This window comes from Culex quinquefasciatus, chromosome 1, assembly GCF_015732765.1.
Source record: "Culex quinquefasciatus strain JHB chromosome 1, VPISU_Cqui_1.0_pri_paternal, whole genome shotgun sequence".
NCBI lineage: Eukaryota > Metazoa > Arthropoda > Insecta > Diptera > Culicidae > Culex > Culex quinquefasciatus.
Window position 1 is genome coordinate 8,723,947 of NC_051861.1, and position 27,013 is coordinate 8,750,959.

The window sequence follows — 27,013 nt, forward strand, 5'->3', positions numbered from 1 at the left end:
TCACAATTCACGACAAAAATGCGAAACAAAAGGCACACACTAAAAAAATCACTTTTCACTCCGAATATTTTTTGTACGACCACGCTTAGTCAAATCATTCCTATATTATCCAAAAAGCTAAACTTGAAGTTAAATTGTTGCCCATACTTCTCTGTAGCTCAAAAGGAGCCATTTAAAAAAAAATCAAATTCAATTTCAAAAACTAACTTAATCCACCAATATGGTTGGTACCTTCCTCACACCTTACTAAAAGATTGTTTAGGATTCATTGGAAAGGGTTTTCAACTACTTAACTAACGATGGGCTGGGTGGCGGATCTGGACATAGTTTAAATATTAATATCACTTAAGTTGTCATAACTTGAGACAGGGTAGCCAGATAACGTCATGATTCGAAATCCGGACACTTAGTGGCATATCATTTTTGTTATAGCAGGCAAAAAATCATGTAACAAGTTGGAAATGTAAAAATATCATCAGGAAGTAGTATAAACAATTAGTGTTAAGAGAATGCATGCAAAATATGTCTATCCTAACAAATTTTCATCAGAATTTTAAAATTAAAATGACTTGTTGTGCTTCAAATCCCGGACACTGATAAAAGCTGATTCAAAATCCGGACACTTTTGCTTCAAATTCCGGACACTCGATTTTGCTAATGAACCGCACAAATTTGGACTGAAATGTAGGTTTATGGCAATCTTTAAGTCTCAAATATGCTGGGCAACTCTCTACGAAATCGGCCGATTTTGATCTTTTTTTTTTTTTTAAATTTAGCTCAATCTTTTTGGAGGCCTCGCATATGACCAAAGAAGCTATTTTGTGTCATTGATAACCCCTACAAGTCTCCATACAATTTTAGCTGCTGTCCATATAAAAGGGTACGTCAATTTTCAAACATTTGTAACTTTTGAGTGAATTTTCTGATCATTTTGGAGTTTTCGGCAAAGTTTTCGGCAAAGTTGTAGGTAGGACCATTAAGACAAAAATAGGCGCACGAAAAAAATGCTGATTTTTTAATAAACATTTTTTTCTCACAAAAACTCAATTTCCCAAAATAATTATTTATTTGATTTTCAATATCTTTTTATAAGTTTTAGGGGACAAAAACTCGCAATTTTTTAGGGTGAAAAGCCTGCGCCAAGTTATGAATTTTTGAAAAAATAATGATTTTTGGAAAAATTAAAATTTTACAAAAAAAATGACCTCATTTTTTATGTAAAATTTTATTTACAATTAAAAAGTACTCAACAGATTTTTTGATAAAGGACACCATTTTTAAAATAAAGCCATCGAAAGATTGATTTTTACTAAATATTTGCAATTTTTCGATTTTTAAAAATAGTGACCATGAGTGAATTTTTTTAATCTAGACTAAAATTTCAAAATGGCGTAATATTGAATGTTTTGCCTTTTTGGAATATTAGTCTTGATTAAAACAAATCAAAATATTTTTTTCGAAACAATCGGAAAATTTCACGAATGTTTCATGTTTTAACGTTGGAAATCGGACCATTAGTTACTAAGATATCGACATTAGAAAATGATGGGTTATTTGGGTGACACTAAGAAAACTTCAATTTTCATGTGGGTTTTTCTTTAAGCAGTTGTATCTCAGAAACCCGAGGTCCAATCTTCAATGTCTCTTAGACAATTTCATAGCAAATTTTCTAACTTTTCAAAAAAAAATATTTTAGAAATGGTCACTTACGGTCACTATTTTTAAAATTTGAAAAACTGCAAATAATTTGTAAAAATAAAATTTTCGTTGGCTTAAAAACGGAGCCCTTTCTCAAAAATTCTGTAAGGTACTTTTCTATTGCAAATTTAATTTCACATAAAAGATTGACGCCAATTTTTTTTTTTGGTATGAAATTTCGATTTTTTTCAAAAATCACTATTTTTGATAAATTTATAACTTGGTGGCAGATGTTTTGACAATACTTCTCTTTAGCTCAAAAGTTGCGGGTTTTTGTCCCCTAAATCATATCAAAAAATCTCGAAAATAAGAAATACATATTTTGAGAAATTGAATGTGTGAAAGTGAAAGAATTATTATTACTTTTTCAACTTTTCTAAAGTATTAATTTCAAAAGTTGGAAAACATGGGCACTTATTTCAAAAATTGAATAATTGCGACTATTTTCAAAAAAAGTTATTTAAAAATGGCTGTAACTTGAAAACGGTGCACTTTATAAATTCAATTTAACATCGAAATCTGAAGTTGAAAAAGTGTTGTGACCAATATTTTGATTTTTTGAAAAAAATCGGTATTGATTGAAAAATTCATAACTCATTCAAAGATTTTTGGCAAAACCTGGAAATTTCTGAAAAGTTGGCAAAGTTGATGTCCCCTAAAACATTAAAAAAAAGTGTTTTGCGAATCACGTTTCAGTGACAAAAATTGTAATTAAAAATCACCATTTTTTTTAATCATGTCTAATTTTTTTTTCAGTGTAGTCCATATCCATACCTACAACTTTGCCGAAGACACCAAATCGATCAAAAGAGTCCTTGAAAGGATACAGTTTTTTTAATTTTCATTTATCATTTTTGTATTGACAGCTGCCAAATTCGTATGGAAAATTATATGGACAAACAAATGAAGCAAAATGGCTTTTTTGGGCATATAAAAAAGTCCAGCCGGATTAAAAAATGCAAAAAACGAATGACCGAAATCTAAGAGAATTTCTCACGTATTAAATTTGTATTCTTCATTTTGCGGAAATGTAGCTAACCTAATATAAAAAAAATTCGGCAAGGTTATAGAAATTTCCCAGAATCCTAATTTTTAATTTTTTGATTTTTTTTATATGTTTTAACGGGCAAAAAAAACGCAACATTCAAGCTATAATGAAATATAGACCGATTTTTTTTAAATAAAAAAAACAGTATTTTTTTTCATTTCACTTTATAGTACAAAGTCAAGCTTCGATCCCTTATTAATTTGCATAAAAGTAAGGCTCGGATGAGAGTTAAGTGAATCAATCTTATTTTGAAATAATTATAAAATCTATCATGGACCATGTTCCGGATTAACCGGTTCCAGGTGGCCAAAGTGTCCAAATGGCCTCGAACAGTCTTTTGAGGGGTTGCAATCAACTTCCCAGAGCCAGTAAATATTTATTGACATGTCGCATGGCATATTGCCGTGACTTCTAGATTTTGTCCCCCACGGTTGTACTACGGAATCGGGCTAGCTGGAGGGGTCATTATATGCCGTAAACACACTGGACGATTTGTTTTTGATAATAATTCAGGTTTTTATACTAAAACTTCAAACTGCAGAAAAAATATTAAAGTGACCCCACTGACCAAAAAAAGGTTACCCCAAGGGAATCTGCAATAAATCCGGAACAAACCGGAATTTGGGCCCAATTCAAGAGTCATTTTTGAAACTAGACTAAAAACTGCCTTGAAAGTTTCATCTGAATTGGATGAAATGAACTGCCCCTGATCGCATAAATGTCCCATATGCATTTTCATCGATTTCGAGTTATTGATGCAGTTTGATTCAAAATTGTGTGCTCTTTCAAAAGAGCCTATAACATCCAGCACTTTGTTCTAGAAATCAGGAGGAAATCCAGTTTTTTCGCGAAAATTTAACACGTAGCCTTATGTATGGGACAAACTTCAAATGTGTTTTTCTCAGCTTGCTGTTTTTGCATTTGGGACATTTATGCGAACATGGGCAGTAAACCGGAGATATGATTTTTTACATTTTAAAATTTTGTTTCTAAAGGGGTGTTAACAATACAACGCAACACATCTCATCACAAAAGCAAAGGCGAGAAAATTTTAAACCACACTTCAATTGCTTTGTGAAAATAATTGTTTCAACCGTTTCTCGAACAGATCAGCTTGATTTTCTTCGAAATTCAAAACAAACAACGACCAAGCAACTGGCTATTATGGCGATGTAAGCTTCCTTCAGGGCTAAACCGTAAATGGGTATTGTTATAAATTGTTAAAAAATAAAAAATGCACTTGGTTTTAGTATTAAATAAAACATAAAAACATCAAAAACAACAGCAGGATTTGGAAGACTTATACACTGACGAAAAGACATCACCCTACCTTTAAATCGTGTTGTGTTGGTAGTGGCCACTTGGCAAGGTTATTCCCAGTAATGGATGCAATCTGTTATGAAAACAGCTCTTCCTGAAATGTTTCTGTTCAGTATTTCCAGAAAAACAGCGGTATCCTTTCAGTTTAGAGGTGGGCAAATCCGCTCATTTTTAGGAGCCGCTTATTTTCGTTCGCTCATTAAAAAGAGCCGCTCTTTCGAACGGATCTTTCGCTCTTTTTCAAAATTTTGATGAAAAGGCTTTTTTAAAAATCGTGTGATTTTATAAGTTATTTCACATTGGACTTTTATAAATTAATTGATAAAAAATTTAAACTGAAAACGAGAAGATGCCTTTGAAAACCATAGGCCTTGGTGGTCTCTATGTCAAGATTTCTTCTCAAACCTAAATATTCGAGTAATAGAATGGCATCCAAACTTAAATCTAGGAGGCCGAAAATTGATATTTATTTTGAAATTGTATTTATTTATTTCTACATGAATTGAAATAATCCTAATATTTTATTTGGAGAAAATTTTCTGTGTTTTTTTTCTACATTCTGATTTTATCGATAAAATCTCTAAACTATTCAGTAGATTTTTGTAAATATTTTGACAAATCATTTACTGTTGGGATTATTTTTTTAAAGGCATTTAATTATTTGAAATTGCATTTCCAATTCTTAAAAACAAATTTAATACTATAATTTTTTTGGAAATTCAATAAATTATATTTTTGACAAAAATCATACCATCTTGAAACGGTTCTTTCAAAAGACCGGGGTTTAAAAAAGAACCGCGGTTCTTTTTTTGTGAGCCACGGTTCTTTCGCTCTTTTCAGTGCACCGGCTCTTTGAGCGGCTCGCTCTTTTTTGCTCACCTCTAGTTCAGTTGTTGGGCATTTTGAGATATCACAACTTCCCATGAAATGCGATGTTAATAAACCACAACACATCATCTGTTAAAAGCTTCTTAAATATGGCTTATATTAGTTTAGACGAAATTTACATCTAAAGCAACCTTTTCGAATGCATATTGTCTCGTGAGAACGGTGTGCGTTTCGCCATAAAGTCGTCAGCCAGACTGTTAAAAAGCAATAAGCGAGAGTTTTATTGCCATTTCCCAGCGCCGTTTGGCTCGTTGTCGGACACAAACAAGGCTTTTCCGTAGGAGGACGTTTTAGCATAAGTGTGAGTTGATAGTTTTCCCTGGAAATTGAGCCGGGGAGAGAAGTTTTCTCTCTAGCAGGAAAAGGGCATTTCTCCGTAGCAGAGCAGTGGTAAATCGTTTAATGATGAGGCAATTTCTTGGGAAAATGGCCATCTGCTTCTGTTGATGAATGATCTTGATGCTGGCTTCGCAGAAAAAAATGTTGATTAATTCCAATGATTTTTTTATAAACTTCTGTAAAGTTCTGTAGAAATCTACGGATGCACTTCTCGATTTGAATTCAGCGAGGCTTGAAATAGATCTTTTGCTTGTCTTTAATCTTATTCGAAGGATAAAAATATATTTAAAACATTAGATGATTAGTTCAACACTCAAATTCGTGAACTCCAGGAACTTATGTAGAAATTTATACTAGCCATTTTTTTTGAAAATAAGTAGATTAAGATTGCTCATATCATGATTTGAAGGTGAGATTTGCTTCTTATCATATAAATAGTCTGAAAACAAAACTTTTTATAAAAAATAAATTAAATCCTTAGCCGGAATCTGGCCAGGATCAACAGGCTCGCACTCATAGCAAAAGGCAAACTCATCTGCTCCCGGAGGGAGCCGACAACTTCTGTCGGTTATGTTCGTGGTGGTGTTTTCCCAAAGCTCCCTCCTACCCCACTTTTTCTCTCACCCAAGACTGTTCGTTCAGCCAAAGTCAACACCGCACCTTCCCCCCGAAGCAAATATATTCAAATTTAAAATAATGTGCTTCATTAAAAAAATTTATGATAATGTCTGTTGGGATAAATTTTTAACCGTAAATTTGAATAATTACTTGATAGTGAGAGAACAACGCCCCCCGGAAAGCTCACGAAGTTGGCGAGCGGGAAAAGCAGGAAATGATACATGACTGTTGGTTGGTTCGGTTGGAGTTTGCCATTGGCCTTGGAGAAGCTTAGCCGGGCCGGCAGACGGCTCTCTAACTTTTGATGGGTGGTGGAGGGTGGGTTCGGTGAGAGGGCTTCCTAATTAAGTTTCATTCATTATGCATGAAGTTGAAGCTTTCGGTTGATCTTTAGTGCGAATTTGTGAAAATAAAAGCCAATGTCGTTGGATATTCAGGGTAGATTACTGTTTGAAGTTTGCCCTTGTTTTGAATTTTTATTTGATTGGTGAATTTTAATATGTATGAGTAATGTTAAAACCGTACTACTTCTTCCACATGACCTCCTCGATCCAGTCGATGTAGCTCGCTACCCGGGTGTAGATCGTTTTCATACACAAATCTGAGATCCGGCCTCAAAAAATTGTATAAATAACACATAAGTGCTTTTAACTTTAGATAGGGCAACTCTCTACGAAATCGGCCGATTTCGACCATTTTTATTTTTTGTAATTTTTGATTTGGCTCAAACTTTGTGGGGGCCTTCCCTATGACCAAATAAGCTATTTTGTGTCATTGGTTCACCCATACAAGTCTCCATACAATTTTGGCTGCTGTCCATACAAAAATGGTTTGTAAATATTCAAACAGCTGTAACTTTTGAGTTCATTTTCGGATCAATTTGGTGTCTTCGGCAAAGTTGTAGGTATTGTTGAAGACTATTGAGAAAAAAATAGGTACACGGAAAAAATGCGGATTTTTTATCAACTTTGTTTCACAAAAAACTCAATTTCCCGCAATACGTATTTTTTTATTTTCGAGATTTTTTGATATGTTTTACGGGACAAAAACCCGCAACTTTTGAGCCATAGAGAAACATGGTCAAAAAATCTGCCGCCGAGTTATGCATTTAAAAAAATAGATATAGCCACCGAAAGTTTGATTTAATCGAAATGTTTGCAGATTTTCGATTTTTTAAAACGTGACCATGAGAGCCGCTTTAAGAAAAAGAAACACGAAAATTGAAGATTTCTAAATCTCATCAAAACAACCCACCATTTTCTAATTACGGTATCTCAGCAACTCCGATCGTAGTTTATACTCCGATTTTCAATGTTAATACATGAAACAGTGGTAAAATTTTCCGATCTTTTCGAAAAAAATATTTTAAATTTTTTTAAATCAAGACTTACATTTTAAAATGGCCAAATATTGAATATTACGACCATTTAAAATGGTTGTCTTTTTTTAATTTTTTTTTTTAAGAGATCGGAAAATTTCACGAGTGTTTCTTATTTTGACAATGAAAATCGGACCATTAGTTGCTGATATATCGACATTAGAAAATGGTGGGTTGTTCTGGTGAAATTTAGAAAACTTCAATTTTCGGGTTTCTTTTTCTTAAAACGGCTCTATCTCAGCAACCTGAGGTCCCATCTTCAATGTGTCTTAGACAATTTTAAAGCTAATTTTCTGAACTTTTAAAAAAAAATATTTTTTGAAATGGTCTTTCATGGTCACTATTTTTTAAAATAGCAAAACTGCAAATATTTCGCTAAAATCAAACTTTCGGTGGCTATATTTTGAAAACGGAGCCCTTTATCAAAAAATATTCAAAGTACTTTTCGATTGCAAATTAAATTTTGCATTTAAAAAATAACGTCAAATTTGTTTTTGGATTTTTGTCCCCTAAAACATATCAACAAATCTCGAAAATCAAAAAAATACGTATTTCGGGAAATTGAGTTTATTGTGAAAAAAAAGTTGATAAAAAGTTTATTTTTTTAAAAAATTTTTTTCTTGAAAACTCAATTTCCCAAAATACATATTTTTTTTATTTTTGAGATTTTTTGATATGTTTTAGGGGGCAAAACCCCGCAAATTTTGAGCCATAGAGAAACATGGACAAAAAATCTGCCGCTGAGTTATGAATAAAAAAAAAACAGTGATTTTTTGATAAAATCAAAGTTTTAATGCGAAAACAAATTTGACGTTATTAAAATTTTTTGAAGAGTTCAGAAAATTTGCTATAAAATTGTCTAAGACTTATTGAAGATTGAACCTCGGGTTGCTGAGAAAGAGCCGCTTTAAGAAAAAGAAACACGAAAATTGAAGATTTCTAAATCTCACCAAAACAACCCACCATTTTCTAATTATGGTATCTCAGCAACTCCGTAGTTAATACTCCGATTTTCAATGTTAATACATGAAACAGTCATGAAATTTTCCGATCTCCTTGAATTTTTTTTTAAATTTTTTAAATCAAGATTTACATTTTAAAGTGGCCAAACATTGAAATTACGACCATTTAAAATGCTAGCCTTTATTTAAAATTTTTCAAAAAAAAAAAAATTCAAAAAGATCGGAAAATTACACGAATGTTTAATATTTTAACAATGAAAATCGAACCATTAGTTGCTGATATATCGACATTAGAAAATGGTGGGTTGTTTTGGAAATTTAGAAAACTTCAATTTTCGTGTTTCTTTTTCTTAAAGCGGCTCTATCTCAGCAACCAGAGGTCCAATCTTCATGGTTCTTAGACAATTTTATAGCAAATTTTCTGAACTTTTCAAAAAAAATATTTTTAGAAATGGTCACTCATGGTCACTATTTTTTAAAATAGCAAAACTGTGAATATTTCGCTAAAATCAAACTTTCGGTGGCTATATCTTGAAAACGGAGCCCTTTATCAAAAAATATTTAAAGTACTTTTCGATTGCAAATTAAATTTTGCATTAAAAAATAACGTCAAATTTGTTTTTGCATGAAACTTTAATTTTTTCAAATTTTTTTTTCATAGCTCGGCGGCAGATTTTTTGACCATGTTTCTCTATGGCTCAAAAGTTGCGGATTTTTGTCCCCTAAAACATATCAACAAATCTCGAAAATCAAAAAAATACGTATTTTGGGAAATTGAGTTTATTGTGAAAAAAAAGTTAATAAAAAGTTGAGCCAAATCAAAAAATTACAAATAAAATCCATTTCCGGTTATGGTAGAGAATTGCTCTGTACTCGTTGGAAACGTCTTTTAAATACCTTTCTAAAAATGTACAATGTGACGGATTTTCTTACAAAAACCACCATTTCTACAATCTTTCGGACTTTTGTTAAATCGTTGTTTTAGCATAACCTTTAAAATACTTTATAAAACTTTATAATATTAACTATGGTCTTGTGGGACCCCACGACGGATCGAATAATACCTCAGAAATTGATTCTGAGTCGATAGGTAGACGTGTAGGTGGGTCGAATTAAGAAGTTCATATTTCGAGTGACTTTAAACCCGGGCAGACGGTAATAACTAAATTCATGCCATTTCAATAACAAATATTGTTAAAATAACAAAAATTGTTATGGAATATTCATGCAAAATCCATTTTTGCATAAGAGTTCAATAACAGTTTATGTTATCATATAAAAATTTATTATTGGTCTGATATTGGTTGAAAGCCAAAACAACTTGGGAATAACATTTTTTGTTATGGAAGAATAACTTTAACTATTATTGGGATGATCAGATTAGTTGTTACAATAACAAAAAATAATAACAAAGATCCGTTCGAAGAATAACACAAAATGATATCGGCGAATAACAAATTTTGTTATTAAAAACATAAAATGTTATTGACATAGTATTTTCAAACATCAAAAAATGTTTTTCCCGCGTTATTTCCGTCTGCTCGGGTAGCCTTTCCTCAGACAGGTGAGGAAGGCAAAAAAACCTTCGGGAAACCCCATAACTCGAAGTTTTATCTTGCCTTGAACTGACTTAGCGGCGCGGCGCGATAAACATAACGGCGACATTGTGTCTGAAGTCGCAATCTGGGCTTCCCAGAAGCAAGTGTAGAACTGACTCCGCGACCGAAGTCGTTTCGCTTATTTTTAAAGCCATGCATAAACTACGATGCAATATAGTGAAAGCTGTCCAAGTAGTTTATGAACGGTTCCCATGATTAAATCTGAATAAAATACTCAGCCGCCTTCAGCAGCCAAATCAGTTCTAATTTAGCTCTTGCAAAGTCCACAAGACTGCGATCGCCCGACGAGACGTGATGTCATCCTCGCTGTTATCGCGATTTGCGATTCTTCTGTTGACCCTTGTCATCACAGTCTGTCCGCAAGTTCATTGTAGGTTGACTGATCAATGGAACCTGTGCGACACGACATTTCAAACTACAATTTTGAACTTTCCCACAGCAATTGGCAAGCGCATCTCACAAATCAGTAAGTATCGTTTTCGGTTATTCGATGTTTGTAACCTGTACCAGCTACTGTTGTTCTCGCGCAGAGTGTGATGCGTTCCAGAGGGAAACCAAACTGATCCGGGAGGCCATCCCGTTGACGTTCGACGCGGATCCACTGATTTTTGAGTCGTTCAACTGCTCCAAAACGGTGGATCTGATCGTGGGCGGTGAGAATGTCAAGGTCGGTGAGTTCCCCCATCAGGCCCTGCTCGGCTGGAAGATCAACGGTACTAGCCGGTACAACTTTCCCTGCGGGGGATCGTTGATCAGTGAGCGATTCGTGCTGACGGCGGCACACTGCATGTCGAAAGGACCTCCGGAAATCGTGCGACTTGGTGAGACGGATCTTACGGTTGACTCCGGCGACGAGTGGGATGCGGGAGTCAAGTTTGTCAAACGACACCGGCTACACCGGTTCAACGCATCGTACCACGACATTGCGCTGATCATGCTGAACGAGACGATATTCTTTTCGGCGTTCATCAGACCCGCCTGTCTGTGGCAAACGCTGAACGAGACGAGCTCGCCGGTGATCGTCACCGGTTTTGGGAACACGGAATTTGCAGGTACTCTGATACTGTGACTTCTGGTCAGTACCTTAAATTGTCCGCACCTTTCAGCGGCCAGCATGTCCCAAACTTTGCGCAAAGTTCAGCTGAACTTTTTGGACCACAGCGAGTGCGAGCAACAGTACCGGGGGAATCGCAAGTTCCGTGAGGGCATCTGGGACAGCCAGCTGTGCATCGGTAACGTTCGCGAGAAGGAAAGTCGCGACGCCTACCAGGGTGACTCCGGCGGACCGGTGCAGATCATTACCGAACCCAGGGGCTGTACGTAACACGTGCTGGGAGTCACTTCGCACGGAGCGATATGCGGATCTGGACGGTCTCCGTCGATCTACACCCGGGTCGCGAGCTACATCGACTGGATCGAGCAGGTCGTGTGGGGAGAGGGGTAGAACTCCAGCTTTTGAAGATTTAGCGACACTGATTCTGACTCCAACCCTGATTTCTTTATACACAAACAGCTGAACTAAACGTCTAAACTATTTTATTGGAAAGAAACAACACACACACACAACATTTTTCAACCCAAACCGGCCTTCATACTTCACTTTTAGCACACACAAACACACCCAGAGTTTCCCGCCGATTTCGCGCTTCAATCCTGTAAAGTGCCCAACACGAGTGTTTTTGCCGGGCCAGTGCCGCCAGTTTGTTGCATTCCATTATGCAAGTGACGTGCCGCGAAGGGATTCGACCGAATGTGCTCGAGAATGCTCACGAGCGTTGGTGTGAAGAGCTGGTAGGGCGACCAACGATGTTAAATCGTCACCGTCGTGCTAACTTGTCACACGTGCATTTCGGGCCCAATTGAGTTAAGAACGCTAATTGGTGCTGCTCACAACCCGGGCAGACGGTAATAACAAAATTCATGCCATTTCAATAACAATTACTGTTAAAATAATAGAAAGTAATATGAATTCTTCTTTACAAATCAATTTTTGCATAAGAGTTGAATAACAGTTTAAGTTATCATAACAACATTTGTTATTGGTCTTGGTATTGGTTGAAAGCCAACACAACTTTGGAATAACATTTTTTGTTATGGAAGAATACCACCAACCGTTATTGGGAAGATCGTATTAGTTGTTAAAAAAAATAAATAATCACAAAGATTTGTTCGAAGGATAACTCAAAATTTTATTAGTCTGTTATTACAAAAACAATACAATATAAAAAAAATCATAACGACGAACAAAAAATCTTGTTATAAATAATATAAAATGTCATTGGTCTAGTAAATTCAAATATCAAAAAAATTTAATTCCAAAGTTGTTTCCGTCTGCTCGGGAATGCCTTACCTTTTGCCCTTCCACAGATCCCCACAATTCGATTTCAATTCTGAGATATTTTGAGTTTTGTTATCTTCCCGAGCAGACGGAAAAAAACTTGGGAATAACTTTTTTTGATATTTGAAAATACTAGGCCATTTTATGTAATTTATAACAAGTTTTGTTAGTCTTCGTTAGTTGTTAAAATAACCAAAATTAATAACAAAGATTTGTTCGAAGAATAACTTATACTGTTATAATGTTGTTATTGCAATAACAAAACAATAACACAGAAGGAATCATGAAGAAATAACAAGATTTGTTATTTTGTGTGGAGAGGTGGAGCAGCATAATAACAAAAATTGTTATTGAACTTGTATGTCTCCATAACAAAAAAGGTTATTGTTTTGGTTTATTTGCCATATGCAAATAAACCTGCAGTTGCCATAACTCTTCTGTACTAGTCAGGGCTGCAGAGTCGGGTTCCTTCAAGCGACTTTGAATCCATACTTTGGAGACAACTCCGACTCTGAATGCAGGATATGACGTCAACGTCGACTTCAGCTCTCGAAAAATACCCGACTTCACAGATTCCGACTATAAGTAAAAGTTGCTGAAAATTAGCTGAATCCGATGCAGTCTCCGAGGTCTCACTCCAACTCGAACTTCAACGTCAGTTTCGACTTCTTCGCTCTGTGAAAATAATAACAGTTTTTAATATTCACATTTCAAAAATTCTCAATAAATCAAGAAATTCCGTTAGGGAATATAACAAAATTAAAAAAAAAACACTTTCAAAAGTTAATTTTATCAGATTAATTTAAGCCATTTCATGGTTCAATAAATGACCACGATTAAATTGGTCAAAATTATTCCAGAGTTCTAGCCAATTTTAGTAAAGTTTCAAGACCTCATTTCATGGTCAAATTAATGACCCTGACAAAATTGGTCAAAATGTATTTTAATTATTTGATATACCCTTTGAGGGACTTTGAAAATATTGGCTAGAACTATGGGATAATTTTGACCATTTTCGTCGGGGTCATTATTTTGGCCGTGAAATGGGGTCCTTAAGCAAAAATTATTCTAAAAAGTTGAAATATTGAAAGTTGAAATTATCCCATAGTTCTAGCCAATATTTGCAAAATCCCTTAGGGGTATATCAAATAATTAAAATAAATCAACTTTCAAAATTGCAACTTTTTAGAATAACTTAGCTAAAAGACTCCATTTCATGGCCAAAATAGTTACCCCGACGAAATTGGAAAACATTATACCAAAGATCTAAACATTTTTAACAAAAGAAAAAATAATAACAGATTGTGTTATGGACACTTAAAAACTTTTCCATTTGTGCGATTTATGATTATTTTATTTCTAAGTCAGAATACCAAACGAATAACATATCTTGTTTTAAGGAGAGTTTTGAAATGTATAACATTTCCTCTTATTAGCGTGTTATTAAACATTTTAAGTATAATATCACTTTGGTAAATCTTGTTATTTTATCAGAAACTGTTATTATTTTTTCTTCTTGAAGTTGAAGTTCAGGATAAAATAATAACATTTTTTGTTGTTTTAACAGGATTTGTTATTGAAATATTATTAATTTTGTTATTACCGTCTGCCCGTGAAACGCGTTTTACTCGGAACGTCGAAATGGCGGGTGTGACATGTTAGCACAACTCTGTTTTAAAGAGTAAAGAGTAAAGAGTAAAGAGTAAAGAGTAAAGAGTAAAGAGTAAAGAGTAAAGAGTAAAGAGTAAAGAGTAAAGAGTAAAGAGTAAAGAGTAAAGAGTAAAGAGTAAAGAGTAAAGAGTAAAGAGTAAAGAGTAAAGAGTAAAGAGTAAAGAGTAAAGAGTAAAGAGTAAAGAGTAAAGAGTAAAGAGTAAAGAGTAAAGAGTAAAGAGTAAAGAGTAAAGAGTAAAGAGTAAAGAGTAAAGAGTAAAGAGTAAAGAGTAAAGAGTAAAGAGTAAAGAGTAAAGAGTAAAGAGTAAAGAGTAAAGAGTAAAGAGTAAAGAGTAAAGAGTAAAGAGTAAAGAGTAAAGAGTAAAGAGTAAAAAGTAAAGAGTAAAGAGTAAGAGTAAAGAGTAAAGAGTAAAGAGTAAAGAGTAAAGAGTAAAGAGTAAAGAGTAAAGAGTAAAGAGTAAAGAGTAAAGAGTAAAGAGTAAAGAGTAAAGAGTAAAGAGTAAAGAGTAAAGAGTAAAGAGTAAAGAGTAAAGAGTAAAGAGTAAAGAGTAAAGAGAGTAAAGAGTAAAGAGTAAAGAGTAAAGAGTAAAGAGTAAAGAGTAAAGAGTAAAGAGTAAAGAGTAAAGAGTAAAGAGTAAAGAGTAAAGAGTAAAGAGTAAAGAGTAAAGAGTAAAGAGTAAAGAGTAAAGAGTAAAGAGTAAAGAGTAAAGAGTAAAGAGTAAAGAGTAAAGAGTAAAGAGTAAAGAGTAAAGAGTAAAGAGTAAAGAGTAAAGAGTAAAGAGTAAAGAGTAAAGAGTAAAGAGTAAAGAGTAAAGAGTAAAGAGTAAAAAGTAAAGAGTAAAGAGTAAAGAGTAAAGAGTAAAGAGTAAAGAGTAAAAAGTAAAGAGTAAAGATGCAGAGTAAAAAGTAAAGAGTAAAGAGTAAAGAGTAAAGAGTAAAGAGTAAAGAGTAAAGAGTAAAGAGTAAAGAGTAAAGAGTAAAGAGTAAAGAGTAAAAAGTAAAGAGTAAAGAGTAAAGAGTAAAGAGTAAAGAGTAAAGAGTAAAGAGTAAAGAGTAAAGAGTAAAGAGTAAAGAGTAAAGAGTAAAGAGTAAAGAGTAAAGAGTAAAGAGTAAAGAGTAAAGAGTAAAGAGTAAAGAGTAAAGAGTAAAGAGTAAAGAGTAAAGAGTAAAGAGTGCAGAGTAAAGAGTAAAGAGTGCAGAGTAAAGAGTAAAGAGTAAAGAGTAAAGAGTAAAGAGTAAAGAGTAAAGAGTAAAGAGTAAAGAGTAAAGAGTAAAGAGTAAAGAGTAAAGAGTAAAGAGTAAAGAGTAAAGAGTAAAGAGTAAAGAGTAAAGAGTAAAGAGTAAAGAGTAAAGAGTAAAGAGTAAAGAGTAAAGAGTAAAGAGTAAAGAGTAAAGAGTAAAGAGTAAAGAGTAAAGAGTAAAGAGTAAAGAGTAAAGAGTAAAGAGTAAAGAGTAAAGAGTAAAGAGTGAAGAGTAAAGAGTAAAGAGTAAAGAGTAAAGAGTAAAGAGTAAAGAGTAAAGAGTAAAGAGTAAAGAGTAAAGAGTAAAGAGTAAAGAGCTCAGCCAAATTCTTAAATTCTGTGAGTTAAGATTATTCAGTTGAAATTTTCAAGCCACCCTACCCTCAGAAACACGAAAAACCATACACAGTTCCGCGTTCCGTCCATATGCAAATCCGTTCCGGGCGAGGAGGGACCACGCGTGCCACTTGAGGCCCTGAGCGGCCACTCCAGCTAGAGCAGCAGCAGCTGTGCCGTGCACTACAGTTAATATTGCTGAAAAGTGCAGAAGAGGAATGCTCAGCTCAACATGATAAATTGCATCAGTGGAGATTAAGAATGTGTGAAATTAGATGTACGAACAGCGCGTGTACAAATGGGAAGGTCCGTTCGGGAGTGGCGCTGCGAGTGCATGGGAACTTTTCGGGAAGATGGATTCGTTTTTGGAAGGGAGTGCGAAAGACTTAACTTTAAGAATGTGTTTTTTTTTCTAGTCGCAGATTTCCATTTCATTGAAGTTTGTGGAAATATCACGGAACCCATACAGTCTCACTCAACTCAAAAGTGTAGCAAATTCCCAGAGTAGGATTCTTTTGTGCTTAGCGTTGAATTACTGTTCACTTTCCCGGTGGAACTCAGTTCCCTTCGCAATTCGCTTTGTGTGCGCAAATTTGTCCGGTTTTTGCCCACAATGGGGGCATCTCTGGAAAACGTACCCACCGTAGCAGGAAAGTTCCTCTCATTTTGGACGTAAACTCGCTACCATCAGGAACAATAGAAACAATGAATGGGCATTGTGTAATGAGCGGCACTCCTGGCGTAAAGTCAAGCTCGGAAGGATTTCCTTCGACCGACACAAAAGCTCAGACTGTCCTGGGAGGGAGCTTTTTGGATTCGAGGATTTTTGAAAAAGTCTGTACGGAGAAACTCTCACAGGGGGAAACTACATGCTAATTATGGTTTTGTGGAACGTGCAACATGTTAGCTTGATATTCATCGCTCAAACATGAATAAATGCTCGGCTTTGGCGTTCTTTAAGTATATTTTTATTAAACTTAATGTTGGTTACTAGTTTGATCACAAGTTGTATTCTAAAGGAATTGTTAAAAACTATGATCCATGGGATAAACTTGATTCGATTTTCAAACTTTCTATTTGAAATCTTAAATTGTTAAAACAACATATTATTTAAAAATCAAAACGGTGTAATTTTAAGACATATCATGAAGAATGGCAAACGTTGCAAAATGTCTCTTAAAACCCCGTTCTTGCTTATATTCTTCTTGAATACTCGAAAGGATAATTTTCGTGATACTCAAATTCATCAACAACAATTCACGACTTCAGGAATTGTTTTTTTTTCCATGTAAGCCCTACATCTCAGGTTAAAACACATCCAGGAAAATGCTTTCAGCTGCCGCACACATTTCCTTCCCGCAGGTGGTTCAATTTGTTTAACCGTTGGTTTTCGAACCATGGGGAAACTCGAGATGGGGCTGACTGTGAAGCAGCGAAGACTTTACGGAATTGGTTGGATTACGGAAATAGCTGGTCCAACGCCGTTTCAAGCGTTTCAACGTTCTATCACGAAGAATATATTTTTTTTGTTTAAGTTTCATTGTATAAATACTAAAAATTGTGCTAAAAATACAATTTTTTTCGATGATACTAAAATATTTATAACTTGCAAAATCGCTGTATCAAACGAAGCGTATGCTTTTTCACTTCATCAGATTTTTTTTGGGATATACCAAAATTTTCACAAAACTCTGTATTTTTTTTTCTAAAATACAAAAATTTTAAAAATTTGCGATATGGGTATCAATTGAGAGATACATTCATATTTATTTGAGGGTTTTTTTTTGAATACCAAAATTTTTAGCTAGTGATTTTTCGCAATTTCACGTGAAATTCGCACCTGGCCGTGAAATTTGGTAAATACCATGAAGTGCCGCGAAATTTGAAATATTAAAATGATAAATCGCTGACGAGTGCATTTAAGATTTATTTTTTTTAATTCAAACACATCACAAGAATTTTGACGAGGATTCTAAAAATAGTTTGCAAATAAATAGTATTTCATGTGCATTTTTTTATAAATATTGTTCATGAGAATATTCAACAAGATGCAGATAGTTTTTTGTTAACATTTCCAGAAAAAAAATATTCCAAAAAAGATCTTAAATATTTTGAACATTTATCAATACGACTTTCAGAAAAACGGTTAAAAAGATTTTTTATTTTTTTAGTTTGTTTTAATTTTGTAACGATATCAATGTAACAATGAACAAATTTCATATAAATATTTTGATTATAAATTATGTTATTTAATTCAATTTGTTAATAAAACAAGACACAATGAAATCAAATTTACAAACAACTTTACAATATGTATTATATTTCTTTAGAATTATAAATACATTTAAAAAACTGAGCAGTTCTCTAGGATTTCGGTCATTCGATTTTTTTTGTATTTTTTAATCCGACTGAAACTTTTTTGGTGCCTTCGGTATGCCCAAAGAAGCCATTTTGCATCATTAGTTTGTCCATATAATTTTCCATACAAATTCGGCAGCTGTCCATACAAAAATGATGTATGAAAATTCAAAAATCTGTATCTTTTGAAGGAATTTTTGATCGATTTGGTGTCTTCGGCAAAGTTGTAGGTATGGATACGGACTACACTGGAAAAAATAATACACGGTAAAAAAATTTGGTGATTTTTTATTTAACTTTTATCACTAAAACTTGATTTACAAAAAACACTATTTTTTTATTTTTGATATGTTTTAGAAGGCATAAATGCCAACTTTCAGAAATTTCAGGTTGTGCAAAATCACTGACCGAGTTATGAATTTTCAATCAATACTGATTTTTCAAAAATCGAAATTTTGTCGTAAAATTTTTCAACTTCATTTTTCGATGTAAAATCAAATTTGCAATCAAAAGTACTTTACTGAAATTTTGATAAAGTGCACCGTTTTCAAGTTATAGCCATATTTAAGTGACTTTTTTAAAATAGTCGCAGTTTTTCATTTTTTTAAATTAGTGCACATGTTTGCCCAGTTTTGAAAAAAATATTTTTGAAAAGCTGAGAAAATTCTCTATATTTTGCTTATTTGGACTTTGTTGATACGACCTTTAGTTGCTGAGATATTGCAATGCAAAGGTTTAAAAACAGGAAAATTGATGTTTTCTAAGTTTCACCCAAACAACCCACCATTTTCTATCGTCAATATCTCAGCAACTAATGGTCCGATTTTCAATGTTAATATATGAAACAATTGTGAAATTTTCCGATCTTTTCGAAAAAAAATATTTTTGGAATTTTCAAATCAAGACAAACATTTTAAAAGGGCGTAATATTGAATGTTTGGCCTTTGTGAAATGTTAGTCTTGATTTGAAAATTCCAAAAATATTTTTTTTCGAAGAGATCGGAAAATTTCACAAATGTTTTATATATTAACATTGAAAATCGGACCATTAGTTGCTGAGATATTGACGATAGAAAATGGTGGGTTGTTTGGGTGAAACTTAGAAAACATCAATTTTCCTGTTTTTAAACCTTTGCATTGCAATATCTCAGCAACTAAAGGTCGTATCAACAAAGTCCAAATAAGCAAAATATAGAGAATTTTCTCAGCTTTTCAAAAATATTTTTTTCAAAACTGGGCAAACATGTGCACTAATTTAAAAAAATGAAAAACTGCGACTATTTTCAAAAAAGTCACTTAAATATGGCTATAACTTGAAAACGGTGCACGTTATCAAAATTTTAGTAAAGTACTTTTTGATTGCAAATTTGATTTTACATCGAAAATGAAGTTGAAAATTTTACGACCAAAATTTCGATTTTTGAAAAATCAGTATTGATTAAAAATTCATAACTCGGTCAGTGATTTTTGCACAACCTGGAAATTTCTGAAAAGTTGGCATTTTATGTCTTCTAAAACATATCAAAAATAAAAAAATTAAAAATAGTGTTTTTTGCAAATCAAGTTTTAGTGATAAAAGTTAAATAAAAAATCACCAAATTTTTTTACCGTGTATTATTTTTTCCAGTGTAGTCCGTATCCATACCTACAACTTTGCCGAAGACACCAAATCGATCAAAAATTCCTTCAAAAGATACAGATTTTTGAATTTTCATACATCATTTTTGTATGGACAGCTGCCGAATTTGTATGGAAAATTATATGGACAAACTAATGATGCAAAATGGCTTCTTTGGGCATACCGAAGGCACCAAAAAAGTTTCAGCCGGATTAAAAAATACAAAAATTAAAATTGAAGAAAAAAGACCGATTTCGTAGAGAATTGCTCAACTGCTTAATGAAGCTTTGCCTTTGACTCTTTTAAAATTTTTTAATTTCCCTATTGCTGAAATTTAGGAAAGCAAAAATCACTTTATTGCTCTTATTTTATCGATTCTAGTTTTGATGAATTAGAGGTTTAGGATGTGTTTATAAAATCTCTGAGCTGAATCATAAATTTAACAGACAGAAATTCTTCAAAATTTCCCAAGATTATTTAAAAAATGTGTCTAGAAAAACCGCTACCTTTTAAGACGCTTTTCTGTTCCTAATTATGGTAAAAGGTATTCTTTCTACATTGATCTCGTTAACTTTGAGCATTTTTTGGAGTTCCATGAAACTGTCGTGAAATTCCAATGTTTTGTAAATGACATGCCACGAAATTTCGTTTTTTGCCGTGAAAAATCACTAGCCCTAAATATGGGTAACAAATTAAGTAAAATGTATATGCTTTTTCACATATTTTTTTTTTGAAAGAACTGAAATTTTTACAAAATATCGTGTTTTGCGGAAATACTCAAAATTTATATGTTTGGAATGTGTGTAAAATTTTACGCAATTTCGAAAAAAAAACATTATTTTATATTTTTTTGTTTTTCCAAAAAAAATCTAATAATGTTAAAACGCATCACAAATTTCCCTTCGTTTGACAGCAATATTGCAAATAATGAAAATTTGAGTATTTCTGAAAAATACTGTATTTTGTGAAAATGTCAGTACATTCCAAAACTAATACATTCATTTAATGAAAAAGCACACAAAATTTTGTTTCGTTAGACATCCATATTGCAAGAACGGCAAAAAAGAACGGTATTTTGTGAAAATTCGAGTATTTTATAAAAAAGGGCTAATAATATGAATAGGCAAAAAACGGTATCTTGTGAAGTTTTTGTATTTTTCAAATAAAACTCTAATAATGTGAAATTCGAAAACTCCAGAAAAAAAACGGTTTTCAGTATCAACCCAAGTAACATTTTTTTCCAGGAGTTCTACAAGAGCTCTTCAAGATAGCTGCACAGTGGAGCAGTTTGGACCGCGGTAGGATAAAACTCTCTTCAAGTACTCTTCCAAACTTCCTGAAGAAGTTTTGAAGAGAATTTCATCCTACTGCGGTCCAAACTGCTTTGCTGTAGCTATCTTGAAGAGCTCTTGTAGAACTCATGGAAAAAATGTCACTTGGGAAGGGACCATCCTTAAACCACGTGGACACTTTTTGGAAATCACAACCCACCCCGCATCGTAGAAAATTTCTTTTTTGGTATGGAGCGTGGGCAACAGTAAACCCACTCCCCCCCCTAAAAGTTTCCACGTGGGTTATGGATGGTCCCCAAGTTTTTATACATTGAAACTATGTTTATTTATGGAAATGTATATTAAATATATAGAGGCGAAATCATTCAAAACTCAACATTTCTTTTTTTGGAAACACTAAAATTTTCATAAAATAACAAATTTTATCGGCTACAATTTTGCAAACAAAATATTTTTTTAACATAGACACTATAGGTTCCCGAAACACAGATTCAAAATTTAAATATAAAAAGCCTAAAATACAATGTTTCAACAGCGATAAGAGTTTGAAAAGTGAAATGATAGTAGTTTTTTACTCTTTTAGGCCTGATTAAAAAACATGCAGAGTGTTATGTTACACATGACCGACATGACAAAGCACATTACATAACGCTCTTAAAAGTATTCCAAATTTAAAGAATCTTATTTTCGGTCCAAGTTAGTCTCAAAAATAACTAGAATTCCCAGATTGTGGCTTTGGCGAAATGACAATATGCCTGTGCGGTATCAAAAATCCAGAAGTTTGATACCAACGTTGTTTCCCATTGTGCTGAAAAAATCTTCTTTCATATTTATTTGCATTTATTAAAGAAATGTAAAAAAAAAATTAAAAAAATTGTGCTGCAACACCAGGATATCAACCGCCAAACCGAAGACAAGAGAATAGTCCTGGAAGGTGGCAATATCTGCCAACACGGGTTGTAACGCTGGCTTTTCCTCTTTCTATATATTGTTAGCCTGGTTACTGCCAGCGTCTGATCCATCCACAGAACCCCCATGGCGCTTTTTGTAGTGTAATGCACTAGAAAAAAAATGTAATGGATTTCTTGATTTTAATCACTTGAGAAAACATATTGGACAGGGTTGCCAGTTGCTCAAATATTTTTTTTATTGTGGCTTTTTACGAGATTTTTTTTTATTTTGTAAAATGTAAAAACCGCAGTCCTTCTTTTTTTCAAAAATCCATATTGTTTTTTTTAGTGTAAATGTTTTGTATCGCTAGCTACACTGCTCACCCTCTTAAAGTTTCACATATAAATAATTAAAGATTAACTTCGTTTTGCCACGAACACGTTCAAGTTTCCATGGGATTTTCCGGCTCCAGAAGTGGTTGAAGATTTCCGTTCGTCCTTGTGCGCTTGTGTTTGTGTGGCTGATGAATCATGACAGGGAAGAGTGCGGGACGGAATTCAGCCTTGCAATCAACAACAATAGTAGTAATAATCTTTGCGAAGGATTCCAGGATTCTCGGAGAATGCATGCCTACAGGGTGGTTCCTGACAGAGGTGCCGTCATCGTGGATGTGTGTATTGCCTCCCTCCGTTGGAGATTCCAGGAAGCGTTATTAGCCACGCAAAGTACAAATTGTTTGCTAGCTCTGGGGCGTTTTGGAATTAAGTTGAGATGATGTTGATTTGTTGCGGTTATTCGGTAGGATAAGGGGGATCACATTCTAAGTCGAGATGCTTTACGGTGCAGGAATGGCATAACTGGGGAGAACTGCATTCATTTGGAAATTTTACAACAATGTACGGTATTACAACACCCAAATCGTCAATTTGAGAGACTTAGAGACTTAGAACCTCCCAAACCAAACAGGGAACATTCCACTCTCAATCGTCTGCAGTAGATGTAGACTTTGACGTTGTCGTGCTATTTTGTAAAATGAGCTCGCAATGTAAACAATAACAAACACGGTTTGGTTTTGATTGCCGGAGTCCCGAGTTATAGTTACAAATGTTTTCGATAGTTGGGCATGTACGTGTGTCAAACGCGTTTTGACTTCAGCGACGACTTGAAGCTCGCCCTGACGGTTCAAAACATGACGTTGTTGATCACCCGGTCATCGCTAAGTGTCGCGGTCAAGCGCGAGATTATAGATAGGTTAACCATCGCTGGAAGCATCCTTGTCCTTTTTACAACCTCGCAGTCCAGAAAATGATGGTGTGTCTAATCATCACCTCGATAGACGGTGCTGTTGCCGTGGCTTGTCTTTGATGATTCCACGGAGCTGGTAGCAACATTTTTGTCCTACCCGGGAAAGTTCAGGCGCGTAGTTCAGGGTGGCGTCAATATCAAAAGTTATTTGATCCTGCACACTTCCAGGACTTCCATATCCAGTTCGATCAATACGCTCCTGAGCCATTACAGCCACCAGCAACCACAAAGGATGGTCGGTTTGCTGTACTTTTTCCATCCCCCCTTCCCCCTCTCAGACAACCCTTACCACGATTGATGCGTGCCCCTGCCAGGCCACAACCGGTTCGATTAATCGTCCCCTGATGCGTCGGTCATCCACGGGGAGTGACGGTCCCGCATGGGTTAGTTCTATGGGGGAGGGAAACAGGCAATATTTCCCGGCACAGATTTATGGTCGTTCCTGGTGGCGCTGGCGCTAGTCAGCAATCACGTGTACCCCATTTCGGTGGCACGTGCTGATGGATGCTGGCGATTGATTGTTTTTGAGGGAATGGCCCTGGTTAGGGTTTGATTGCATCTATTGGAATGGATTCCACGGAACGCGGTAATTGGATGAATCCTTTGAGGTGGGGTAGAATGAATTTGCAATTGGCTTGAAACCATTTAATGTTTTGTTTTTCGCTATTTTAATTTGCGTGAAATTTTGCCCTTAGGGGTAACTTTTGTTTGTGTTCATGAACCTCCATTTTTCCATATCTCGTGACGGAGGAGTGATACGACCCCCTCCATTTTTAGATATCCGAAAATTCATGTAAAATTGGACGCCCAATTTAATAGCGTACTAAAAATTCCGAAAAAAACGATTTTTCATCGAAAAAATAAAATAATTGTTTCCATAGATTCTGTCTTTTTTCGTTACTCAATTTTGAAAAAAAAAATTGACGCGTGTGAGCAATTCTCTATGAAACCGGTCTTTTATCTTCAATTTAATATTTTGTATTTTTCAATCCGGCTGAAACTTTTTTGTTGCCTTTGGTGTGCCCAAAGAAGAAGCCATTTTACATCATTAGTTTGTCTATATATTTTTCCATACAAATTTGGCAGCTGTCCATACAAAACTGATGTATGAAAATTCAAAAATCTGTATCTTTTGATGGATTTTTTTGATCGATTGGTGTCTTCGGCAAAGTTATAGGTATGAATAAGGACTATACTAAAAAAAATATGGACTACACTGAAAACAGAATTTACTTTTTTGTCACTAAAACTTGATTTACAAAAAAAAAAACACAATTTTTATTTTATTTTTTTCGATATTTTTAAGGGGAAATCAAATGCCAACTATTCAGAAATTTCCAGAATGTGCAAAAAATCTTTGACCGAGTTATGATTTTTTGAATCAATATTGATTTTTCAAAAAATTGAAACATTGGTCGCAAACAAATTGGTATACAAAAATTATATGGACAAACTAATAATGCAAAATGGCATTTTTGTGCATACCGAAGGCACCAAAAAAGTTTTAGCCGGATTGAAAAATACGAAAATTACAATAAAAAAATACCGATTTCGTAGAGAATTGCTCCTAGGTCAATTTTTATGTGCAACGGTTAAAAACAAGATTTAAACCCATATCTGATCACTTTTATGCAGTTCTATTCAAAAAAAAAAAAAAAAAGGTCAGGACAATTTTTTTTCGATCAACTATGGTCCCCTTGGAACGAGCTGTCAAGTAGGGACTTTTCTGTCAAGAAGGACAGCGAAGTTATTTTTTGAATATTGATTTAAAAATCAATTTTGAACCTTTGCAGTCGTACCAAGGCTCATTGTTAGGCTTAGTGATTTTTCACGCTCGAAAATTGCAAATTTCACGGGGTCCTTAATTTCAAAACACCAAATTTCACGCAAATTTCACGGAACAAGAAACATGTGAAAATAACTCTAGAAATCTTTTGTTTAAATCACAGAAACTAATTTTTATGCTTCATTATTTAGTATCCTTGTTGAGGCCGCTCACTGCCGCGACGGGGTCGACACCATGCTGCTGCGTGGGAACGAACGGCGCGACGGCATCTCACGCGAGTGAGACGTGAGGAAGAAGGGAGTAAACAGTGATAAAACACACGAGAAAAAGGGCGACGAATCAAAACAAAGCACAGTCATTTCAGTAACAACTTTTCAAAAGGGCGAAACCCTCAGATGTAAACAAACTGAGTTTTTGTCAAAATCATATAAAGCGAACAAAACTGATTCTAAAACACCCTCTATCATCTCAAAATTCCGAAAATACGTAGTTTTACAAGCAAAAAACAAAAAGGCTAATCAACGACATCAATCAAAACAAACCAAATTGAGTTTTCGCCCTTGTGTTTTCACCCAATCACGAGGGGCGAATGTAGTGTTTTCTGCAAGTTCCGACGTATATTTAGAAACACTAAATTTTCATTATAATTTAGTGAATTTTAACCTGACAATCCTCAAAATGGATCTCTGAACACAATTCCACAGCAAACACAGATTTGTATGATCCTAAATACATAACTTATTAATTTCAATTATTATAGTATCGGATCTGGTATGGTTTCACAATCTAGATATGAAGGTCCATAATTTACCGGTTCTTGGAACATCCGGGGATTCTGGGTCGAGCAGTTGCAGGACAAAAAGTTAGTTTAGGAGGAATGCCGTACAAAATCATCGCCTCCGTAACCATTGAAGCTATGCAAAGATTGAGAAGGCAGGATGGTGTCGCGGGGTGGCCTAGTCGTCAGGTGCCATGTCTCCCACTTCCGGCGGGGACACCCCAAGGAACGTCACTTCAATATAGACCACATCGTCAAACCAAATTGCTACTTACGGTGTATCCTGGCTCAACGAGAATTGGCCTGAATCGGACTCCTTTTGAAGGCTTTCTAGACCAATTTTTTATCACTGAGGTTGCAAATATCACTGTTTTATCACTGAATTTAATGTTTCACAATGATAAAATAGTTGTTTCACCACTTTTTTCTTTAAAACCCCGAAAAATGAAAAAAAAAAACAAAAGGGCGAATCTGTTGTTTACTTCTGCATTGTGGCGTAACCTGACGGGCTAATCCGTTGTTTTGGTTTGGTTTGGTGGCGAATACGGTGGGGCGAAAATGTAGACACGCTCTTCAAAAAAGCGTAATTTCTTTTTCTCAATTTTTAATAGCAAAAACACCTTAATTAATTTCAAATTGCTCGCTATGATGAAATTATTGTTATTTTCTATTACGTTTTGACAAAATTGATGGTTTTCATGCTTTTTAGTGAAAATAGGAATTGATCGAAATTGCAAAATTTTGAATGTTGGTTTTCCCGAAACGGCAGGATCGTAGGTTTCGCCCTTTTGAAATGTTGTAACTGATTTTTCACAAGCACAAGTTTATCAGGGAAAGAAAAGTGGAGTGATTTTCGGAGAATTAGGAGTATTTTGAGGAGTTGGGATAGGAATTTGGTGGCCGGGTGTACAAGACGGGAACGGCACAAATTCGTAAGTTGAAATTAACTTGAAACAAATAACAGTGAAATAAATAACACAAAACTCATGCAAACATGCAAACACGACACAGGAACCACACGCGGGTTGATCCGGGTGGCGATCCACGGAGGGAAGACGAGACGGTTTAGGACGGAACCGCTGTCTTTGTACCAGTAAGTTTAAAACAGTTGAACAGGAACAAACAACAGAAGCATGCAAAACTTACAATATAAAGCGAACAGAAACACGATGTTAACCTAACCTAAAATTACAGCTGCGACACAAACAAGGGCTGAAATCCGGTTGGGTTGAACAACAAAAAGGAAACAAACAAATTGTAAGACAAAAACACACACAAACGAACACAACATAAACTAAAAATTTAACATATTTGCAGCTTTGATCTGCCTCGAATAAATTGGGCTGATTTGCAAGAAGTTGTTTCCGTTGGCGTCCGAACAATCCTTCAATAAACTAAAAAAATCTTTAGTAAATTTAAACGAGACACAAAAAACATTTTTTCCTATTTTTCAAAAAAGATTCCACCTAGTCTATGGATGAACGTCGACCAATAAAGTTTAAAAGTTTTCGCTGATTTGCTTCATTTTA

The 27,013-nt window shown here is 34.5% G+C and overlaps 1 pseudogene; it reads left to right on the plus strand.

Moving 5' to 3' along the window:
- The first annotated feature begins 6,421 nt into the window (after positions 1–6,421).
- LOC6050042 lies at positions 6,422–11,396 on the plus strand (annotated as a pseudogene).
- Positions 11,397–27,013: the final 15,617 nt, after the last annotated feature.